The sequence below is a fragment of the Biomphalaria glabrata genome, chromosome 17 (assembly GCF_947242115.1).
Source record: "Biomphalaria glabrata chromosome 17, xgBioGlab47.1, whole genome shotgun sequence".
Classification (NCBI taxonomy): domain Eukaryota; kingdom Metazoa; phylum Mollusca; class Gastropoda; family Planorbidae; genus Biomphalaria; species Biomphalaria glabrata.
Window position 1 is genome coordinate 2,134,366 of NC_074727.1, and position 22,359 is coordinate 2,156,724.

At 36.9% G+C, this 22,359-nt stretch overlaps 1 long non-coding RNA gene across 1 annotated transcript; it reads right to left on the reverse strand.

Annotated features, from left to right (window-relative positions):
- Positions 1 to 13,868: 13,868 nt before the first annotated feature.
- LOC106058252 (uncharacterized) lies at positions 13,869 to 19,827 on the reverse strand. The gene is made up of 5 exons (XR_008775504.1): positions 19,729 to 19,827; positions 17,892 to 18,038; positions 16,561 to 16,689; positions 15,667 to 15,723; positions 13,869 to 14,256 (listed from the first exon to the last, which is right to left on the reverse strand). It is a non-coding gene; the product is annotated as an uncharacterized LOC106058252 (long non-coding RNA).
- Between the last annotated feature and the right edge of the window lie 2,532 nt (positions 19,828 to 22,359).

Sequence of the window (22,359 nt, forward strand, 5' to 3'; positions counted from 1 at the left end):
GTCGTGTTTGTGTCTGTAATGTTATTACAGCGCCCTGAGTATACATTTTGTTTGTTAACAGCGCTTTAAATAAAATTATTATTATTATTATGAGTTGAGTCCCTTATGCGTTTGGGAGTATCAACTAAGACATTTCCTCCGGCTGCTTCTACAACTGAGTTGGTGCTAAATGTAATGCAAGACATTCCTTTGAATCATTTCAGCAAGGTTGTGAGAGGTACCATGGGCCAACAATGACTCCTTTTATCAAAGGCCCAGGAATGCGCCCCGGAGAGGAAACTCTGGTGCTGCTGCAGAGCGGCCGAAACAACACGGGAGGCAACAAGAAGAAACCAAAACCAGTGGCTCATCTGAACGCATCTATTGCCTTCCGAGAAAGTCACATATTTATATACAGGGCCGGCCTTAGGCATAGGCAACCTAGGCATTCGGCTAGGGCCGCTGATTTACTAAGGCCAGCCCTGATACATATTGTTATGACCCTATTGGCGGCGCAAAAGGGTTAACTATAGGCTCAGCTGACACACACGTGAATCACTCGGGTCAGCGGGGCCATGGACAAGGGACAGTACTACGATTACACGCAAATATGACCAATGTTATGGTCATGTGATCGAAAGCCTGCGTGTACGAGAGACACAGTGTTTAGGAAAGCGGCAGTTCAAGACCGGAGAGCGTCGAGACCGGGACTGTTAGTCGGCTATGAAGTCGGTCCTGGTCCTCAGGTGTTGATGTACAAGTCCAGAAAGAGAGACAGTAGAGTTTTGTACGGTGATGTACAGAGTGACATTTTAGTTGTTGATGTGTTTGATGCCAATTGTCTAGTATTGGCTGTTATCTACTTATTCACTCATTATTAAAGTACCAGATTATTTGGAGCCTTGTTGTCAAGTTCTTGATGTGTTGTGTTGTGTTTAGCAGTGTTAACAGAAGGCCTGATTAGGAGAGAGAATCGTAACAATATCACTACTGCAGTTAAAGTACATAATTTAAAAAAAAATTCTCTTGTACGTTAGGTTGATGACGAAAGACCGACTAGGCCTTTCATCATTCTCCATCTAGTTCAATAAACTCCACTTCATATGTCGCAGTGCTGAGAATAATTAGTATTTCCCTTTTGACATATATATTTTCTATTTATGGATGCAGGGCCGGCCTTAGGTAATTGGAAGCCCTAGGCAAAGTGAATAGGGTGGCCCTATGTAAAATAGAATAACAAAATATTAAGGCCCAAAAAAAAAATATGCAATGAATTAAAAACCTTTCCTGTACCTATTTCTTCATCAACAAAAAAGTTAACTTCATACAGTACCTAGAGCCCGGGAATATTTCACGGACGATTCATGATCACCAGACTAGAAATAACGTTTCGACACTTCACCAAAAGGAAGAAGCAAAAGGGTCTTCTAGCATCTGTAGTCTAGCAAGTAGATCTAAACATTCGCGGATACGTTTTGAATCATAGCAGAGACTTAGAGCTAGGCAGGTAGACACAGAGCCATAGAGTTTTGCTAAGCGCGACATTTTAACCATGTTTCCAAATTTTTTCTTTGAGTTCTGTGCGAGGCCATTCCCCCCTCTCCCCCCCCCCCCCCAAAAAAAAAAATAAGGCCGACTCTGATGGATGTCTCGAATCCAGTGGCTTAGCTAGGGTGGGGGGGGGGAGGAGGGGGGAGAATTTGAAAATCCCCCCGGGCCCCCACTTGAGAGGGGCCCCCCAAATAAGTTTTTTTTTACATTAAAAATTAAATGTTATGGAAAATGCAGGGGCCCCAAAGAGGTCAAGCCCCCCCCACCGGGCCCCCAAACGATGGAAAATGCATAGCTACGCCCCTGCTCGAATCAACGACAGCGTCGAAGCCAAGATGTCCAGCCCCACTTCTTTTCAAAGTTTGTAAATAAACTAGGACTACGTCCGATTAACAACTTTAAAACCTTTATGGTAGCCTTAATTTTAAAATAATCAAAAGCCTAGTTTTGTTGTAAGGGGAAAAAAATAACTATTAATTAAATTATAGAAGAGGCAGATAGAGAAAGCGATGGGAAGACAACATAAAAGAATGGACGGGCCTGCCATTGAAAGAGGTTCTAAACAATGCAAAAGACAGAGAGGAATGGAGAAAGACGGTTGAGAAATCTCGCGTGGTGCCCCAACGGTCCAACAGACTAAGGGATAGGTAAAGGTAAAAATTATTCCTAATTGTAATAGGTACTGTTTGATGAATAAAGCTTTCTTGCTATTTTCCCAATTATTGTTCATCTTGTAATTTATCCCATGCCAAGTATGGTAAAGTGTAGCACTGAGTAATGTCCATTCCCAACATACATTTGATTCATGTGTGTTAACTGAGAAGTCAATCAGAGTTGACCAGATGGTTGAATGTAAATAAAGGAACGTTACAAATCGTTTTCTAGCAAGTCTTTAAGTGCGATTCATGCACCTAATTTAGAAATGTAATTTTAATCATTACTATTATTTTAGAGCTCTCAAGAAATAAACATGAAGGATTGGTATATCTAAAGACCTGTTCTGTCTAATGAAATACTCTAAATGCTTTCAAACATTTCATTTTAAATACAAAAGTCTTAATATTGTTTAAAACTAATGCTTAAATTTCTGTAATTTAGAAACAAAAATATCAACCCAAGCAGGTGCAGTATTTATTTTACTTACAAAAACGGATTATTATCGAAGAATTCAATAATTTAACTTTTCCTAAAAATAGCGCCACTAATGATAAATGGGAATTTCCGATTATTCATTTCTATTTTTCTATTTCCAGGGCATTAATCGCGAATGGAATATTTTCAGGAATGTTCATGAAATTAAAAGATTTGTTATTAATGAGAACAAGATGAAACCCACGTCCTTTTATTCTGTTGTCTTCCTTAGTAGTGAGGTTACCATTGAGTGTCATGTTGTGTGATGATTTGAATGAGCCAAAGCTTTACGATAAATATAACATTGGCGAAGGCCTGCTTTGCTCTGGGTTCACCGAATGTCTATTCTTTGTCTACTCAGATCTGCTGAGACTTTTTCTTCCGTTCTAAAGCACAGAAAATTAAAAAATCGTGTTTTTATTAGTAGAGACCAAATTAACACTGTACCCGACTGTGCTGTTATCTTCTTTTTTTTAAGCAAAGATATTACATTTAGGATTTTTGTTTAATGTTCTTAAGTGTTTGTGTAACATAATAGTATTATATGTACATTTGCACAGTAGCGCGTCAGTGCAACACCGCTTGTGTTTACGTAATAAATGCAGTTCCTAATATGTCTTCCCTCTTAAACACTAGTTTGTTATTTGTGCAACACTAATATTCTACATTGTGTCGGAGATTTTACAACACAGAATTTAAAACACGTTTTGAAAAAATCATGCGCGTGGTATTCTATAGTGATCTACACTGCATTCCTCATTAATCTTTAGACTCGAAGGCAAGCCTTGTTATTAGAACAGCCAATATATAAGTAGGGCACTACGTGTATGCGTCAGAATTTTTTCTATATTTAGTTGTCGTGTGTACAGCTAAAATTTCTGTATAGAGATATTTTAAAATAGTATCTTTAATCTATCATTCATACTTGGTATGAAAGGATTCCGTGATAGGAGATTCCCTTATCACTGTCAGCTCCGGAAACCAAACCAGTTCTCATCAACGAAGACTTCTCACTCATTTTTCTTATCTGAGTATTTTATTAATTTTTTTTTTCTATTTGAAGATTTATTAGTGTTTTATGTACAGTTGCTACTTTACTTTTAAGTCTTCTATCCTGAAGGCTTTCTAAATTTAATGATGTAACTAAAGGTGTTACTCTAGTCAAACGTGAATATTCGTTTGTTATGAATCTCACTGCTCTATTTTGTGTCTGTTCCAGTTTCTTAATGTTTTCTTGAGTTGAGGGGTCCTAAACAATGGATGCATATTCTATTATTGGCCTAACCAAGATTAAATAACATTTTAGTTTTATGTTCTTATTTGATTTATAGAAATTTCTTTTAATAAAACCTAATGCTTTGTTTAATTTTTTGATAGCTTCAACAATATGGGGATTCCATGACAGTTTTTCATTTATTATAACACCTAAGTATTTTGCGTTTTTAGTCTGTGTTACTGGTTTACCATGAATAAGATAAGTGGAATTAATTAGTTTTATTATTATTATTTTTGTATTTTTATGTGTCAAAGTAAAAAACTATATGTGCAAAGAGTAGTTCTTAAAATTAGATCTAGATCTAAATCCTATCGATCTTTTCTCATGTCAACATTGTAAACCAGTGATGCCCAAAATACGGCCCGCGGGCCAGATCCGGCCCTCGACGTGGTTCCATCCTGCCCGCCGAGATGTCGGCACAAAGTGTAGACACACCCCTCCAAAAACAAAAGGTTAAATTATGTTGGGCTTCACTTGTAAAGAAAGTGTGGCTGTTTTAAAAAAAGAACAATATCTAAACGTCATTATGAAACAAATATGACGGCATTCTTGGTTTCAGCCGCGAATAAAAAGATTGTTACACTAAGCCTACAGATTGGAGATCGATGGAAATATTTAGCAAAATAAGCGACAAGAAAATGAGTTAGTGGTAAAGCTAGCTACAATGAAATTAAGCCATTTTCTAATGCGTGAAAAAAAAATACTACAGTTGTCTAATTTCTTAATGTAACTACTAGATCCAGGGGTTTCTAATCAAATAGTCTCAATTCAGGTAAATTTCATTTCGTTTTTTTTTTTTTTTTCATTTTCGTTCATGTGGCCCGCGACACGAGTGTCAGAAATTAAAATGGCCCGCGGGTCGAATTTGATTGGGCATCACAAAGACTAAGACTGCTTTATTGATCCTTACGCCTTACTTTCTACTTTATAGTAGAGGTTAACAAAATGTATGTAAATAACACAAGGGAGATAATTAAGCATGTAATTTAAATTTTCGGTTCGGTTTCTTCATTCTTTGTCTTTTTTTTTTTGGTAATTATACTGATAAAACAGAATCAAGTAGATGCGTAGACTTCCAGGCTTATCATTTTTAACTAATTAAGACAGAAAAACATAGAATTATCTTTTATTTTTTAAAAACAATGATTATGGTTAACATGTATCTACACAGCTTTCTGAGTCATGGCTATGACTCTATATAGGACTCAAGGCCTTGGGATGGGATGATTAGGTATCCCAGATCAATACCAATAAACTTGGTCTGTCATATTTTCAAGAAACATCTAGTTTTGCATGTGGACGTCAATTACGTCGTAACATCTTTGCTCAGCTATCTCTATGGATTCATAAATGTTAAAGATCGTTTCGTCAGTCTGAGTACTTTGAGAAGTACAGCTGTCAGCGATCGACAAATAACGACAATCCTCCACTTCAGTCACTTGTATAGACCCGTCGTCAGAATTGACCATGTCTGTGTTCACTGTTGGTTGATTGTAGACATGGAGGTGTCTTGAGCGTTTTTTGCATCTACGCCGAAGGTAGACAACTCCAATAACAATGAGACTTAAAGTCGCAAAGGAAGCCATTGCAGCGGCATAGTCAATTCCAGTAAAACCCTTTCCATTATTAGATGTGGCTGGAATAAATAAAAAAAAAAACAAGAGTTCTCTCTCACACAATCATAAAGAAGCAGATCCAGGAAAAAAAAAAGAAAAGGGCAGACAGAGAAACTGATGAGAACACAACATAAAATAATGGACAGTCATTGAAAAAATTATAAAGCAAAAGACAGGAATTGAGGGACAGTCAATCGACTTATAGTACGGTTACAATGGTTCAACAGATTAAGGGATATGTATAGGTGGAGGTGATTTCCTGGATGATCATAGTATTATCTTGTATGCATTAAAGGTTATTTAGAAATTTATAGAGATATTTATTCTAGTTACCATTACCCAACTAGCATTGTGGTTTAGGATAGCACATAGAGCAGGGGTTCTCAACCTGTGGATCGCGACCCCTTTGGGGGGTCTATTGACGATTTGCCAGGGGTCGCCTAAGACCATCGAAAAAATGAATTGTTTTTGTCCATTCTTCTATAGCTGTGTGTGTATGCGGAGGAGGGGGGGGGGTCGCGGCAGAGTTGGGGGGGGGGGGTTGGTTGTAAAAAGGGGTCGCCGAGCCTAAAAGGTTGAGAACCACTGACATAGAGCGATATTTTTCGTTCTAATTTTCAGAAACTGAAGTCTTCTACATATTACTTTGTCTCAGAGAGCACAAGTACAATATAAGAATCACGCCCAAGAATTTTAGGCAAACTTATTTCTCCTGAACAACGTTCCCAACTCACCTTTTTCTTATTTTTTTTTTTAGCTTTTTTTTCAAAAAAGAATTAAGTAAAATCCAACCAGTTATCCCTTTCTTTCTCTCCTCCCCCTCCTCCCATTTTCACACCTGATCCAAACAAATGATAGGATCATAGCGTATTGAGAAAGCTAAAAGCATGAAATGGCACTAATAACAATTAGTAAAAAATATTTAAAACATTTTGTTTAAAATATAAAAAAAATATTAAAAGGATTGTCAACGATATATGATGCGGTAAGACCGGAGGAATTCCAGCTACCCGTCGCCTCAGCGTGGCCCTCCGGTGGATACGTCTAGTGGACGGATACTAGATAGGCTAAGAACGAGTAGCGAACCAGGCCCGGCCGGGCTTCCTTGGGTGAGCTTTTGTTTTTTTTTCTCTCACTCGTGGTTGGGATGGAAAGAACGCCCGGAACCCAGTCCAAAAAGTCCGCCTCGCCGTTCCACAAGGGGGCCGTCATCAGTGTCCCATTAGCTGGAGTGACGGTCCCTGCACGGAACAGTGGCGGTTACAGTATAGGAATATGAGACAAGCTCCCCGCAGTCAGCACTGTTCTCGACCACTTATAGCGAGTGGGGTCCAGGAACGGGGACGGTGCGCTGTGTACACGGCATGGCCCGGTTTTACCATTCAGTCAACCGATATGGCCGCCTACCGTTGGGTGCCCTCAGACAGGACAGGGGTGAAGAGCCCCATGTCCAGGCCTGGTGGTTGGATAAAAGCCTTTCTAACCATCAACGGGATAATGGCGCCGACGCCCTACTGGACTTCATTGAAGGATGCGGTAAGAGGCGGTGGACATCAAGTGGACAAATATCCAATTATGGCCATACCCTAATATACTCAGGGCACGATTTCGGAACACGATGGAGGTGTAGGCATCGTCAGGTCCAAAGGAGCAAAATCAGTACTACACTTTCATGGAGGACTTCAGAGCAGTGGACACCAGGTAGGAAGATAATTCGGACAGATCTTTATTGAGACAGCCATGGAGCTCTTATATGCACCTGAGATTAACTGCGGAAAATTAAAGACGTTTGTGCTGGTCACATGACACTCGTTAACTGTGGGCCACAGAAACAGATGATCTTTACATCATCTGCCTTATAGATCTCAAGATCTGATAGGGAGATTTATGTGATAGTAAGTGTATGTGTTTTGCGTGGCTGGTAGTGCAGTGTGTGTGCCTGTGTATGAAATGACCAGTGGACCTTGAGTGTTCATGCTTGAGTGAACAGCAGTGTGTCAGGGACTGTGTGTAAAAGGAAGTCAGAGTATACAGAACAAGTGGCTGGAGTAAAGAGCATAAAGAAGGACGAATAAAATCATTGTGTTTATTAAAGCTCGTGTTGTTTTAGTGTCTATTACGTGGTGTCAGATGGACCGACTCCATCCGCCACAACCGCTGGAATTAAATGGCAACGTAACAGAAAATTGGAAAAGGTTCAAACAATCCTTTCAGATATATTCGATAGCAAGTGGACTGGATACAAAAAGCAGAGAAGTACAGTCTATGACATTATTGCATGTGATCGACCAAGAAGCAGTGCAAGTCTATAACACTTTCCAATGGACGGACAGTGAATGTAATGAATGTGAGATTAGCAAGTCCTTCCGTACACTTCACTGCATTCTTAATAAGTTCGAGAAGTACTGTCTACCAAGAAAAAAATGTTACCATTGAAAGACATGTTTTTTTTCCAGCGTTCTCAACATGAAGGAGAGTCATTTGACAACTTTGTCACTGACATCAAACTCAAGGCAAAGACATGTGAGTTTGATTTGCTTAAAGATTCCCTAATAAAGGATAGGATAGTTGGTGGCATAAGGAATGAGAACACCCGAGCAAGACTTTTGAGAGAACCAGATCTAGACTTTAACAAGGCAGAAAATATATGTCGGGCACTTGAGGCAACTGAATGGCAGCTTAAGCTCATGAATGAAGAAAGTGGGGTACACGTTGTGAATTCAGCTACCAATAGCTTTAAAAGAGCAAAAGGAAATGTGAGTTGTAGCTATTGTGGCAAGGAACACAGACCACGTCAGTGCCCAGCTTATGGGGAAACCTGTTTACTTTTATATCTTTGTGCAATGCGTTTAAGTACATACCTACATTTTGTTTGGTGTGGGGTGGTAGTCGGTTGTGGTTGTGTCAAAGTTCTTAAAGTACAACCATCTTCTGTTTCGCAGCAGATGACATCTTCATACTGGGAACAGCGACGAATCTCAAATGAAGAATATACATTTTTACCCAAACCACATGTGCTACAAAAATTACATTTCCATTGACAGCGTTGATAGATGTTCATGTAATGGTATAAATGACAACCCATCACTGTATCTTGTTTATTTGTACACGGCTTTAACACCTCTTCGCCCTGAAAAAGAAAGAATAGGGAATGAAGATGTAATGTATTCGTTAAATTAAAAAAAAACAAACAAATTCTTTAAGATACAAACAAATAGTGTGATTTATAACTTAATATATTGTATGAATTCTCTCTGGGAATTACTTTTTACTTTTAGTACTTTTTACTTTTTTTAAGTGGCTGCCCTCAGTAGTGAGCGACCGAAGAAGGCGACGTTTGCTGAATCCAAAGTCCATGGCGATGTCAGTGCAACCAGGTGAAGGTCAGCTGGAGCAGAAGGAGAAAGAGACATTCGCAGACTACAACACAGATGGCTCCATCGAGATGGCAATATAAGCCCATTGTCGCCCCCACCGATAGACCTCCTCCTGCATCGACTAACCTCCACTGCCCATGTCCTGAGGTAGATTTTGTCTGGGACGGACAAATCTGAGAAGGGGGCAGTGTTATGACCCTATAGGCGACGCGAAAGGGTTAACTGCAGGTTCAGCTGACACACGTGAACTCAGGCGATGGAGAAGGGACAGTACTACGGTTACGCGCAAATATGACCAATGTTATGGTCATGTGATCGAAAGCCTGCGTGGACCAGAGACACTGTGTAAGAAAGCGGCAGTTCAAGACACGGAGGAGACTGTTCGGCACTTTCGACATAGGGGTCATCTTAGGACTCATTAGGCCTCTTTTTTCTTGCCTCTTTTGTGGGGGGTATTTCTTTCACCTCTTTTTTTAGCGGCCCCCAAAGGGGAAAAGACGCTATTAGTTTTGTGTGAAATGTCTGTCCGTCCGTCCCGTTTAGATCTCGTAAACTAGAAAAGATATTGAAAATCCGACATCACAATATTTTAGACCATTCAAAGTTCTGACGCAACGGCTACTTTTTTTTTTTTTTGAAAGCGAAAAATCTGATTTTTAAAATCAGTGATGCTAGCAGTTTTTTTAAAGAGAAAAAGCTAATTAGTATGCATTATAAGTTAGACCTAATTTAAAACGAATAGTAATCTTATAAATTTCATTTTCTCAATACTTTTTCTATAGCGGGAATTCCATTTTGAGGATTGGAATAAGAGATTGCGCCTTTTCAAAACAATTACATTATTTATAAGATTTCAGTTAGGCAAGGAGAGGAGAGGCGCGGTAGCTGAGTGGTAAAGCGCTTGGCTTCCGAACCGAAGGTCCCGGGTTCGAATCCTGGTGAAGACTGGGATTTTCAACCAAGGAATCCTGAGTCTACCCAGCTCTAATGGGTACCTGACATTAGCTTGGGAAAAGTAAAGGCGGTTGGTCATTGTGCTGGCTACATGACACCCTCGTTAACCGTAGGCCACAAAAAACAGATGAACTTTACATCATCTGCCCTATAGACTGAAAGGGGAACTAGTTAGGCCAGGTTCACATCTAACTTTGCATTCACTTGCACCTATCCTTTGATCTGCTGCACCGTTGGGGCACTACACAAGATCTGTCAACCTTCTCTCTCCATTCTTATCTCTCATTTGTCTTTGATATAATTTCATTCGGATGTTCTTTCTGAAAATATTGAAGCCTGCCTGGTTGGACCACTTCTGGGGCCGATTTTGAGTTTGTGTTTCCACAAACAAAGTTATCTTTCCATTTTTATCGTTTATTTCTCTAGTAAATACTTATCTCCCCTTAGATAAGAAATTGTATTCTCATCATAAGAATTCTCTCCCTTATCGTTCAGTCTCTATAAGCGCGAAATTATTTAATTAAAAGTAATTGATTTTAACAAATGTATTTCTGATTGATTCGTTTCTTGCCGTCGATCATGGGTTTCTATACTAAATTTTATGACGATTGGAGGCTTAGAAGTGGTCAAAAATCGATTGTCAAAATCCAAACATGGAGTCAATTTAAGAGCTTTAAAAAAGAAATAGACTTACCTCCTCAGGCGTCGAGCATGGTTGACATTTTGTTAAATAAGTAGACATCAGTTTTGACATGTAAGTTCCTGCAGGACAAGGGGAACATTTGTCATTATCATAGAATTTCCCAACTCCACAAGTGGCATTCAAAGTTTTGTTAGGCCTGAATCGATATGTATTGTTAATTACACAATCGAAATCTCGGCCCATGTCAATTGGTGGGAACCCTACCGACAAGAGCAAAACACTATTTACAATACAGAAGAATATTTCTTTTAAAATAAACAAAAAACAAAAAAACTAGTAAACCACGCTTTTTAGCAGTATGACTGTAACAACTATTTTTAACGTTCTTATTAATTTGTACATAAAGCAGTGGCGTCGCTATGGTCGACGCCAAATGGTGCGTTTAGCTTACGATGTTAATCGCTTACTCCCAAGTTAAAATAAATTCGTGTTCTGATGTAAACAGTTAGTAGACTCTATTTTTGAAAATCTTTTCTCCAAAAGAATCTTTTGAATTGATTTTGTAGCTAATCTCTCATATAATCTTAATAATGCAAGTCCCAAAAATAATAATAAAAGTTCTACTTAGAAGTTAAAAAGGACTTCACTTAATTTTATTATTTAATTTCTTTAACGTTGGTAATGTTCATTCTAATTGTTAAATACACAAATATAGAATGACTAGACCTACAATGCAAAAAAAAAAAACAAAAAAAAACAGCCAATTTTTGCTCCTAACTAAAAATACTACTTTTGCACTTCTCACAGTCAGCGCTAAACATTTTAGCACATGTTCCATTATACATATCTGCTATATAAAATCCCCCCTGGTCCGGATGACTGAATGACTGATTATCATTAATTCCTCCTTGGCTCCTTATGCCGTGGACGAGGCTATCATGTGACAAATACAAAAACCAAAAGCATTTACTTTTCCAACGTTGGAGAGAGGTTTTTAGTTTTTCTTTGATTAGAGAGATTGATGATGTTTTGCCTATCACTGTATGTAGATTCCTTTTAAATGATTGTTAAAGTATTTCTTTTACCTGAGATTATTAATCCTAATACTTGATTGTGCTTCTCGCGAAGGAGACTGAAATTAAATTAAGAGCGAGGACCGGATAATCGGTGAGTTCTTTGTTTCGAACTTTAATACTGAACAATTTATTTATGAAGAGAGAGAGAGAGAGAGAGAGGCCGACAGCAAACCATGTATTAAACATGCATGAGTCGAATATATCAAACTGCAGTCATTATTTTTTAAGATGTTTCCCTGATCAAAAGTGCAATATTATTTCTACTTGGGTGTAACCCCTCCACCTTGGTGAGTGTCCCCGTTGCGGACCGCACTTCAACACTCCTAGTGACGCCACTGACATTCGGGATTACTCAAAAAACGAGTACTGCGGAAATGAGCTATTAATTTTCATTGTTAAATGTTCTTATGTGAAAAATGACTAATATCAAAAGCTGGTTAATTACATATCTGATTTGTCTGAATCTATTAGATTTATTAATCCTCTTGAAAATACTTTTAATTTAGAAGATAATCATCATAAGTTATCTTCTTAAATATCAGCACATTAGATAACCCATGGACTCGTATACTACAGTACCCCAAGGAAGTAAGATCTGTGGTAACTGACATTAACAAAATTAATGAGATCAAGCATCAAAATTTGACTTTAGTTCGTTTTTTTTTTTTTACAAAGCTTTTTTTCAACTCACTCTGTAACTCACACGGTAACATTCACAACACAGATGCATCCTTCCTTCTCTCACTGATAGTATCTTAACATATTGAGAAATCTGATTTGATGCGGATACGTTTTTAAGTTTAAGAGATCTCGTAATCAATGAATCCGTGGTAACTTTCAAATAGCTAGTAGATATCATAACACATCATATTTAGCTCAGAATAGACTCATATATAGAATAGTCATGAGCACAAGACCTGATGGATTTCAGTCTTCAGTCTTTGACTCCCTTCTTGGATTGAGATAAAAGTAAATTAAGAAGAATTGACACAGATCTATAAGACTTAAGATAGCACAGTAGAAAATTGCCTAGTAAGACTCGAAACACTAAATTTTAGTTTATTGCAGCCCGCCGCCCCCCCCCCCCATCACCCCCCCCCCCCAAGAGTAAAATATCAAGAAGAACATACAGAATTGTGACTTTGCTTTTTTTTCTCAAGTGGACTACCTTCTTGATCTAGGCCCTGCTATCGTTACACACTCAAGATATATATTAATATGTCTATGGTCTGTATACGTGAGCATACTTCCATGTAGACTAAGTGACAGCTTTTATCTAGCTTGGGGGGAAGGTTATCTCAAAGTGAAAACGTGTTTTTTTTTTATTTGTTATGTCTCTCAAAACAGAATCCTTCTGTAACATCTAAAGAAAACATTAAGAAACTGGAACAGACACAAAACAGAGCAGTAATATACATAACAAACTAATATTCACATTTGACTAGAGTAACGCCTTTAGTAATATCACTAAATTTAGAAAGCCTTCAGGATAGAAGACTTAAAAGTAAAGTAGCAATCATACATAAAACACTGAACCATAATCTTCAAATACAAAAACAAAATCTAATTAAAAAAAACTCAGAAAAACACAAAAATAAAGGCACATTCCTTGTTCCATATGCTAGGACAAATTTGTACAAATGTTCCTTCTTCCCTAGCGCTATTAGAGCATGACAAGGGTTGCCTTAGCTGTTCCAGTTTCTTAATTTTTTCTTGAGTTGAGAGGTTTCAAACGGAGGATGGATATTCTCTTATCGGCCTAACTAAGGTTAAATAACATTCTAGTTTTATGTTCTTATTTGATGTATAGAAATTTCTTTTAATTTAATCCTAATACTTTTTTTTATAGTTTCATTAACATGGGGATTCCATGACAGTTTTTTTTTTATTTATTTCAACTTATTGATAAATATTTTATGGAAAAACATCATACCACTTTTTCATTCGTTATTGTTTGTTTTTAAAGCTTCGTACGTTTCTTCAAAAATAGCTGGAAAGCACACACCATAGAGCTTTCGGCAATTCGTCACGGAAAGAAAGTGAACAAGGTTTCGAACTCGAGACCGTTATAATGATATTCCGTAACGCATACCATACGACCATACATCCAGTCAATATCTTTTACATTTCATCAAATAGCGACAATTACTACACCAGCGAAACTTTGGTTTAAGTGTTATGTGTCAGAATTACATACAAATGCTTCTCCAACTAAGAATTCAAAGATTGTAAAATAATTCTTTTACAGAAAAAGCAAATACAGTATAAAGATTTTTAAAAAGTGAGTTTATTGTGACAACAGACCAAAAAGGACATATTTTATTCTGTTTTTAAAATAATGAACAGTAATTATAACATAAAAAATGAATGTAACCTATGTACATTGATCGACTGTTATACAATTGCACTACTTCATGAATGTGACCTATGTACACTGATCGACTGTTATACAATTGCACTACTTCATGAATGTGACCTATGTACATTGATCGACTGTTATACAATTGCACTACTTCATGAATGTGACTTTGATGATAAAAGTAGATCGTGCCGACGACGCCGTGCCTAAAATGTCGTAACTTGAAAGTGTTTTGTCGTCGCTTAATTCTCTGTTTCTCAGTAGCCATCTCTGTTGTGCAGCTGGTAAGTGGAACTAGAAATTTAAATATAAAAAAACAAACATTTTGAAACTATTGAATACAAAATATATTATATATCACAGTATTGACAGCCATGCTGCTAAAAGCAAGAAATAAAAAAAAATGCTAGTTTAGCAAATCGGTCTAAATAATTACCTATTAATAAATAACGCGAACATTGATAAGTAAAAAATTTAATTAAATTATAGCTTTTATATACCACTACTATAATGCCTATAACATTCTCAGAGCTCTATGGTCCTATTTCATTTGGGGACCAGAGGGGGAAGAGGTATCTGGGAGAAGGTTTTCCGTGTTGCCTTTAGTTACCCAGTAAACACAACTCTGCTGAAGCCCCCTTCATAGGTAGCCACATGTAATCCTCGTTAACAGTGGGCCTTTACATCATCTGCCCTTTAGATTGCAAGGTCTGAAAGTGAAACTTTACTACAGGTTGGAGCAAACAGAAAGTTGAAATTTTACAGCTGTAAAAAGGAAGTGCCAATCTTGTATTATATCGTCTTTCAACAACATATTGGGTCGAAATTGCGAATAAATAATCGTACATTGGTAAATTTAACCGCTGTGGCTTGGATCATGAAGATATCCTAATAGTCCTTTAACCCAGGTAGGAGTTTAATTGTCGTATTCTTTCGTCCACGACAAGTGGGAGATTTAATGATGGGTGAGTCAGCGAAGCAATCAGGGCCCTTGTAAGTATATACTACTATGCGATAGGGTGAAACGGTTGATAACTTAATGAGGATTAAAAATGTACATCTGTTTTGTGTTGTGTCATGTTGAGCTAGCCAGGTAAAACCAGTGACTTGGCAGAATTTAAGTCATTGGTTAATATGCATGACTGAATGCATGACGCGTAGGACGTAATCATCTTCTTTTTTTGAAGTAACGTCTGTATTATATAAGATAAGATAAGATAAAATAAACTCCGGACTTTCCAAGACCTCAACGTCAGCTGAAGTACAGGGAGTAAAAAAAAAATCCCAGCTGTTGAAAACAATGGTAAGCAAACTAAGACCACGATTTGAACTGATTTGAATCCAGTCTATCACGCCCTATCATAATTATTATCGCCCCAATTACGTTAGTCGGATGCGAGGTCGAGAGGTTAAGAACGCTTGACCTTGGATTGGCTCGGCTACCTATGAAAAAGGGGGGGGGAGGGCTTCATTTTAGGAGAATGTTGGATAAAATTGGTGCGTTAATTTTTTTTTTCTCGAGGCGCGGCGGGGACATACAAAAATTCTGCAGGCCACATTTGGTTCGCGTACCGTGTGTTGCCATATTACACACAAAAAAATAACCACTATTCAATAATGTGTATTGATATCACAAAAACTTACGTTAAAAGTAAAAACTTAATTTAAAAACTTCAGAAAAAAAAAAAAAAAAAAGACGCTTACAATATTCTGGAGGTCGATCTTCAATCCTTGTATGACTGTGTTTAGACTACATTCCGTCTATAAAATATAACAAGAAAATTAAAAAGAGACTCTTTAACAAAAAAGACTCCTGCAGAATGTAGTTGTATCAATTTTTTTAGACCAGTTATGCAATCAATTTGTAATTTGAAATAGATCTAGACTAACAATAATAAATGTGTGCAATATATTTATAGCAATGTTTTTTGTTTAGCACAATTTAATACTTCTAGCTTTCTATATAAACTATGCTCCTATCAAATGAGTCAGTGACATGACTGACCCAGTTGGGAAAAGATAAAGGGGGGGGGGGGAGAAGGGGTTACCTGATCGCTTTTTAAAATGCATTTGAAAAGAAAGAGTAGAAAGACATGAATTCAAACTCGAGGGCTCAAGCCTTCTTAGAAGGGACGCTTTGCATTTTGCAAACAAAGTAGGCTACTTATTCAAATAGAAGATAGTATAGTTATATATTGATAGTTTTAATTAGCGGCAACATACAAAGTATAACGGGAGATAATTTAACTTATACCACTACATTTAGGCAAGCTCAATTTCTTTTTCTTGTTCAATACAAATCAAAATAATTAATTATCAATAGCTAATTAACTAATTGGTAATAAACCTGTTTAAACTTTGCTTTGTATGAGATAGACTGAGTTGATATAAGAATTTAAGAATTATAAAAAGAAAAAATAATATAACAAATTCTATTCTCTATTTATCCTAATTATATTAGTTATAAATTACTTTGATGATTTTTTTAAAACCAAATACCTACGCCGAAAAAAAAATGTGCTAATAATACTAATAATAATAATAGATAATAAAGAGAAGGAAGTAATATAATAATCATAATATAAGGCATAGTCTGACCTCGTGCGAAGTCATTGTTCCGTCTGGTCTTTCACAAAGAAATTCAATTCGCAAATACGTTTCAGCCTCAGACTCTACTTCCTCTAGATCAATCGGAGTAGCCTCGAGATGCATTAATCCAAATGAGATCTACGAAGAAATGGAGATTTTTAAACAATATACAATTTTGTGTTTGCATATTTAAGAGAGAAAAAAGATATTGATAATGGTAGGACCATATCTGGCTTTGAAGAAAGTTCAGAAGATTAAGCAAAATACTCATTTACAGAAAAGCAATACTCGTTAGAATCGCATTAGAGCTAATTCCTCAAGACACAAAGAAGAATCCAGAGAGGAACTATGATGCACATTTTTGGAAACGTAAAATTAAATAAAAGCATTTAAGGTATTGGTCTTTACAAAAAGTATGAAATATTAGTTTCGTAAGATGTTCACGATAATTAGACCTACAAGCAGTGGCGTAGATAAGGTGGGGGAGGGAGTTCCAAATTTAAAAACCCTACGGCCCCCACTTGAGAAGGTTCCCCCAAATGAGTATTCGAAATTTGTTTTTACATTAAATATTACGCCGTTGTCTCATGTCTTGATGTCGAATGTCAAAATGAAGGGGCCCCTAAAGAAGTCAAGCCCCCTGGACCCCCCAAATCCCCAGCTACGCCACTGTCTACATGACAGAAGTAAGGTCATAATAGAAGTTCGTTAGAAGTATTGGCTAATACTTTAATTGCGGATTTAAATTAGTTTATATTTCTTTTTATTGCTCACTGAAATAAACATATCTCCAAGTAACAATTTAACTAAAGATTACTCATCCCATTGGAAATTTACACGATATATTGTAAACATAGTTTTCTAGGTTATGACAAGTTTTCGAGTTTAAAGATCATTTATTAAATAAAAGACAAAAAGAAGAGGAAGCAATATGAAAAAATGGGGTTACCATAAATTAACATAACTAAAACGTATTTAAAAAAAAAAAGACAAACTAAGCAATGTAAAGGGCGCAGATGCGTAGCTATCCACGTACTGGTTGTGAGGGGCATCAAACCAGTATGTATTCCTTTAAACTTTCAATTAAAAAAAAAAGGATAAAATGTTGACGAATTTTGGAGATCGACCTGAAGAGTTTAAAAATGATAATGTCACTCAAGAATCTAAACAGTTCAGGATTTGGCTAGTCCATTTAGAGGGTTCTATAGACATCAACAATCAGCGAAAGTAAAGATGATGAAGCTTTCAAAAGTTTGGTTCTTCTGGCGATACCAAAAGGGGAGAAAGTTATGAGACATTGGAAGTATTGCTTGTCGAAAAAAAATCCTTATTCTACTTACCGTTCTAACTCTTCTCCACAAAACCAAGTCCTAAATCAGCTTTTCAATCCAACGTTGAGTTCAATAAGGTTTTTGCTGAAAACTGAAAACCAAGAGACAGCAGAGTTCACATTCAGTCAGCGCTTGCCTGAAAGAGCTTGAAGTTTGCTGCAAGTAGGAAACAGTATTGAGAGCGAGGCTCAAGATATAATTAAATATGAGAGAAAAAAAAATTGAAAAGAATTGGAAGAACAGAATCCAGGCGATTTCTTGGATCTAGTGAAACTACTTTGCATGTAGAGTTGAAAATTCTTCTAATGCATTTGTAGCAGGCAGAATTTAGTTGCAGGCATAATTTTAATGTTCTCAGCTACCTCAAGATTTAATGAAACACAAGAGAAAAAGTGAAAAGGTTCCAGGTGAGAATTTATGCCGTCATTCCTTTTCTCTAAAAGCAGAACATGGCATTCCATTGACATTTCAAACGAATTGAAGAAGAATTGGAAGAACAGAATTCAGGCGATTTCTTGGATCTAGTGAAACTTCTGTGCATGAAATTTTTCTACTGCATCTGAAGCAGGCAGATTTTAGTTGCAGGCATAATTTTTATAATTCGTAGCTACCCTGGGTTTTTTTTTTTTTGGTCTCCTGCAATAAACGGCTAATAAGCATGCCTTGAGAGCTCGGTGGCTGAGCGGTAAAGCGCTTGGCTTCTGAAGACATATTTTACAACTAGTCGGGAGGACATCGCTGAAGCCGGTATTATTTTGTTCAAAAGCATATGCTCCAATATAGGAATGAGTGCAGAAACACAAGAAAAAAAAAAGATGCCAAGCGAAAAAAATTAAGATTCTATATGACAATAATAATCAACCGATTTTTAAACGTCAATGTTGCAGATAAATATAAATAAGTCTCTTCTTCCAACTATCGACGAATAATCGATCTCGATTGTGCTCCTATCGACTTGGTGTATACCAGAAATACCAAAAAGAGCTAGCTGTATATTAGCTTAACTATTCTCCGTAGATAGCAATCCCTAGTGGATACGTCACATATGCAGGGCCTGCAGGGCATAACGAATCATGTGTAGTATCTAATCAAAAACAACAAAATGAGTTTTTGCCCTTGATCTTTCATAATCCGAACTGAAGAGCAAGAAAAAGAAATTTTGTTTATATGTAGCCTATGTTGCAATTTATATAAAGACTGAAAGAATAGTCAAACAAAAATATGTTTATGTATAGGAAAAAGAAAAGTTTGCTTTTAATATTTTATTAAAATTTATTATTTGACTAAATTGTATAATTATATAACTATAAACATGTCCATTATGACCGTTTTTGATTAAATCTATTACCCATCGACCTAATTGCAGCCCTTTTCAACCCACCGTATGTATAACCTACCCGTACGAGGTTATCCTTTGCAGATTGGCGTCATTAGGGATCAATAAGGGCCCAGCAAAATCGTTAGGGATTTCCAGAATCATGCCATAATCAAACCCATACTAGCCACAATAGTTTAGTAATTGACTTTTATTGAGCTTCAATTAGTTATAACCTTCATTACGCCATTAACATGCTGATGCTTGTTCCAATGGTTTAGTAATCAAATTTTGGTAGGGATAACCTTTACAGATCTTCAATGGTTAACATTCATTACTGTTTAAATAATAGTTATTAGTGTTTCATTTCTTTTTAAAATAAGAAGAAGAATTGAAGAAGAAGAATTGAAGATCTTCAATGGTTAACATTCATTACTGTTTAAATAATAGTTATTAGTGTTTCATTTCTTTTTAAAATAAGATAGCGTACCACTATGTTATAAAGAGTTTATGTTATAGCATGTTACTTACATTAAATGCGTTTCTGTGGCATATTAGTATATCTTTTAGATATAGCGTTCTAAAACTGAGGCATATTAAACATCGGATATTCCCGTTTCTTGATCAGCTACCGGAAAAAAAAGCAAAATGAGATTACAATATGCTATAAATAGAATTTGATGTATAAAAAATAATAGCCATTCTTATAGTATATAGCAGTGATGCCCAACCTTATTTGGTCTGCGGTCCATTTTAATTTTCGGCATTCGTGTCGCGGGCCATATCACCAAAAAAGAAAAAAAATATATATACAATAAGCTATTTTTAATAGTTTTTTGTTTTGTGGACCTTATTACATAAATTAATGTGATGCATGAAGTTTATCCAAAACCATCTTCTGAATATCTGGCTGCATAGATGAAACAACAAGTCGGAGCACTGAATCTAGATGTTCATCCGTGAGGCGATTACGTAACATGGTTTTCGCCCGTTTCATCATTGAGAAAGCTTGTTCACACAAATAAGTGCTTGAAAACATTGTGATCATCCTTAGCGCTTGTTTTCGATGATTTGGAAACGCTTCTGCAGGTAAGATGAAGTAGAAGTCAATGGTCTGCATAACTTGAAATTTGTCAAGCAGGGATGTCTTGCTTTGTAATCAATCAGTTCCAGTTGCAGATCTGCCGGGTACTTGACACATCGGCAGCAAACGGATTTTCAAAAAGACGGATTTCATTTTTTAAATTCTGAAAATCCACAAATCTTTCACTGAATGTATATATCACGAGCCTCAGAAGTTGGATCATTCTTTCTTTTGGGAAAGACATATTTAGCTGCTTATCATTTTGTAGAGTGGTACAGGTTGGAAAGTGGACAAGATGCACCCTTTCCGCCTGTTGACTGAAGAGTTGCAATTTTGTTTGGAAAGCACATATGTCGGCATACACATGCGAAATCAATTTGTTTTCCCTTGTAGTTTGGTGTTGAGTTCATTTAGATGTGATGTGATGTAGCATAAAATAGCCAAATTCCACAACCATGAAGGGGTCGTTCAGTTGTGGCACTTGTTTTGATTTATCGGTCATAAATATTTCAATATCGTGTCTCAAATAAAAAAAAAACTTTTAACACCTTTCATTGGCTTAACCAGCGCTTTCACTGTGAAATAGAACTTCTTCATATTCGGACTCTATTTCTGCCAGAAAATCTTTGAAAGTTCTGTGATTCAACGCCTGTGATTTGATGAAATTTACAGTGTTGAGCAAAATCATTATCACATGGTCCAGATTCATAACCTTTCCACAGAGATTTTGTTGGTGAATTATGCAGTGAAGCCGCAAGGGTTCAGTTCCATTTGACTTAACAACTTTTTAAATAACTCTTACTGTCAGTCCGCTGTGACATCCAACCATATTTCTAGCGCCTTCAGAAGTCACTCCAACTAATTTTTCCAAGTAAGTCAAGGTCCTCTATGATGGCTGACACTTCTTTGAACAGGTCTTCTCCAGTGGTAGTCCCATGCATGCTCCTCATAGCTGCTAACTCTTGTTATATCAAAATTGCTGTTCTTTAAAAACAACCACACTTTCTTTACAAATCAAACATGTTGGCTTACTATCATATTCCACAAAAAGTAAAGATCTGTCCACTTTTCCTGAAAGTTTCTACATTCAGTCTACTTTTCGTTTCTTAGGCTCTCCCAATTCATTAAATCACAAACGTTAAACTCTACGGTACCAATCGCTTTGACATCAAAAGAACACGACCCAAAACGATGCATCAATGATGCTCTGTGTTGCACACACAAGGTGTCAAGGACACGGCTAGCTCACGACAGTAGCGGAATTTTCCAAGAATTAAAAATAGCTGTCGTCATTGAAAAAAACAACACGTGTGTTCTTACAATACAAAAAAATATTTACTATGAATATTAGAATACCAAACATAACGATGAATTTCATTAAATAATGAGTGAGAACCTAACTGAAAGAGAATATTTTTTCAACATTCTAATTTTTAATTCTTTTTTTTTTTTCATTAAGTTCCAATGCTTTGGCGGGCCGGATAGAAGCACGTCGAGGGCCGGATCTGGCCCGCGGGCCGTAGTTTGGGCATCGCTGGTATATAGATATTCAACTAATTTTGTTCACAAACAATGATTTCTCCAAAGGGTTTAGATGTTAAGGGCAGTAGATGTATTCGCCCCCCCCCCAACCACCCAATCAGCTAACAGGGGAAGGACATAATATAAAGATTGGTTAAAATATCAATAACAAGCCTTAATCATATAGCAAGCTTTGATTTCTACAAATAAATTGGACCGCCCCCCCCACTCGAAAGTTTAGTTAAAATTCATCCGCCCAAAAGGCAGGTGGGGGGTCGGCCGAGTAGGGGGGGGGGCGATCGCCTCTACAACCCCCACCCCTGGATCTGCCAGTGAGAAGCAGGAACATATTATGGTGGCCAAACTAGGTCCCATTAGCAGCTATTAAAACACATAAAAAGAGGGCCATTGAAAGAGGCTATATCCAAGGCAAAAGACAGAGAGTAATGGAGACTGTTTGAAAATGTTGTGTGGTGCTCCAAGGATCTAAAAGGGATAGTGGAAGGTGAAAACACAGCAATTGACTTTTAACCTCTTTGAAGCTTATTTAAGAAGAA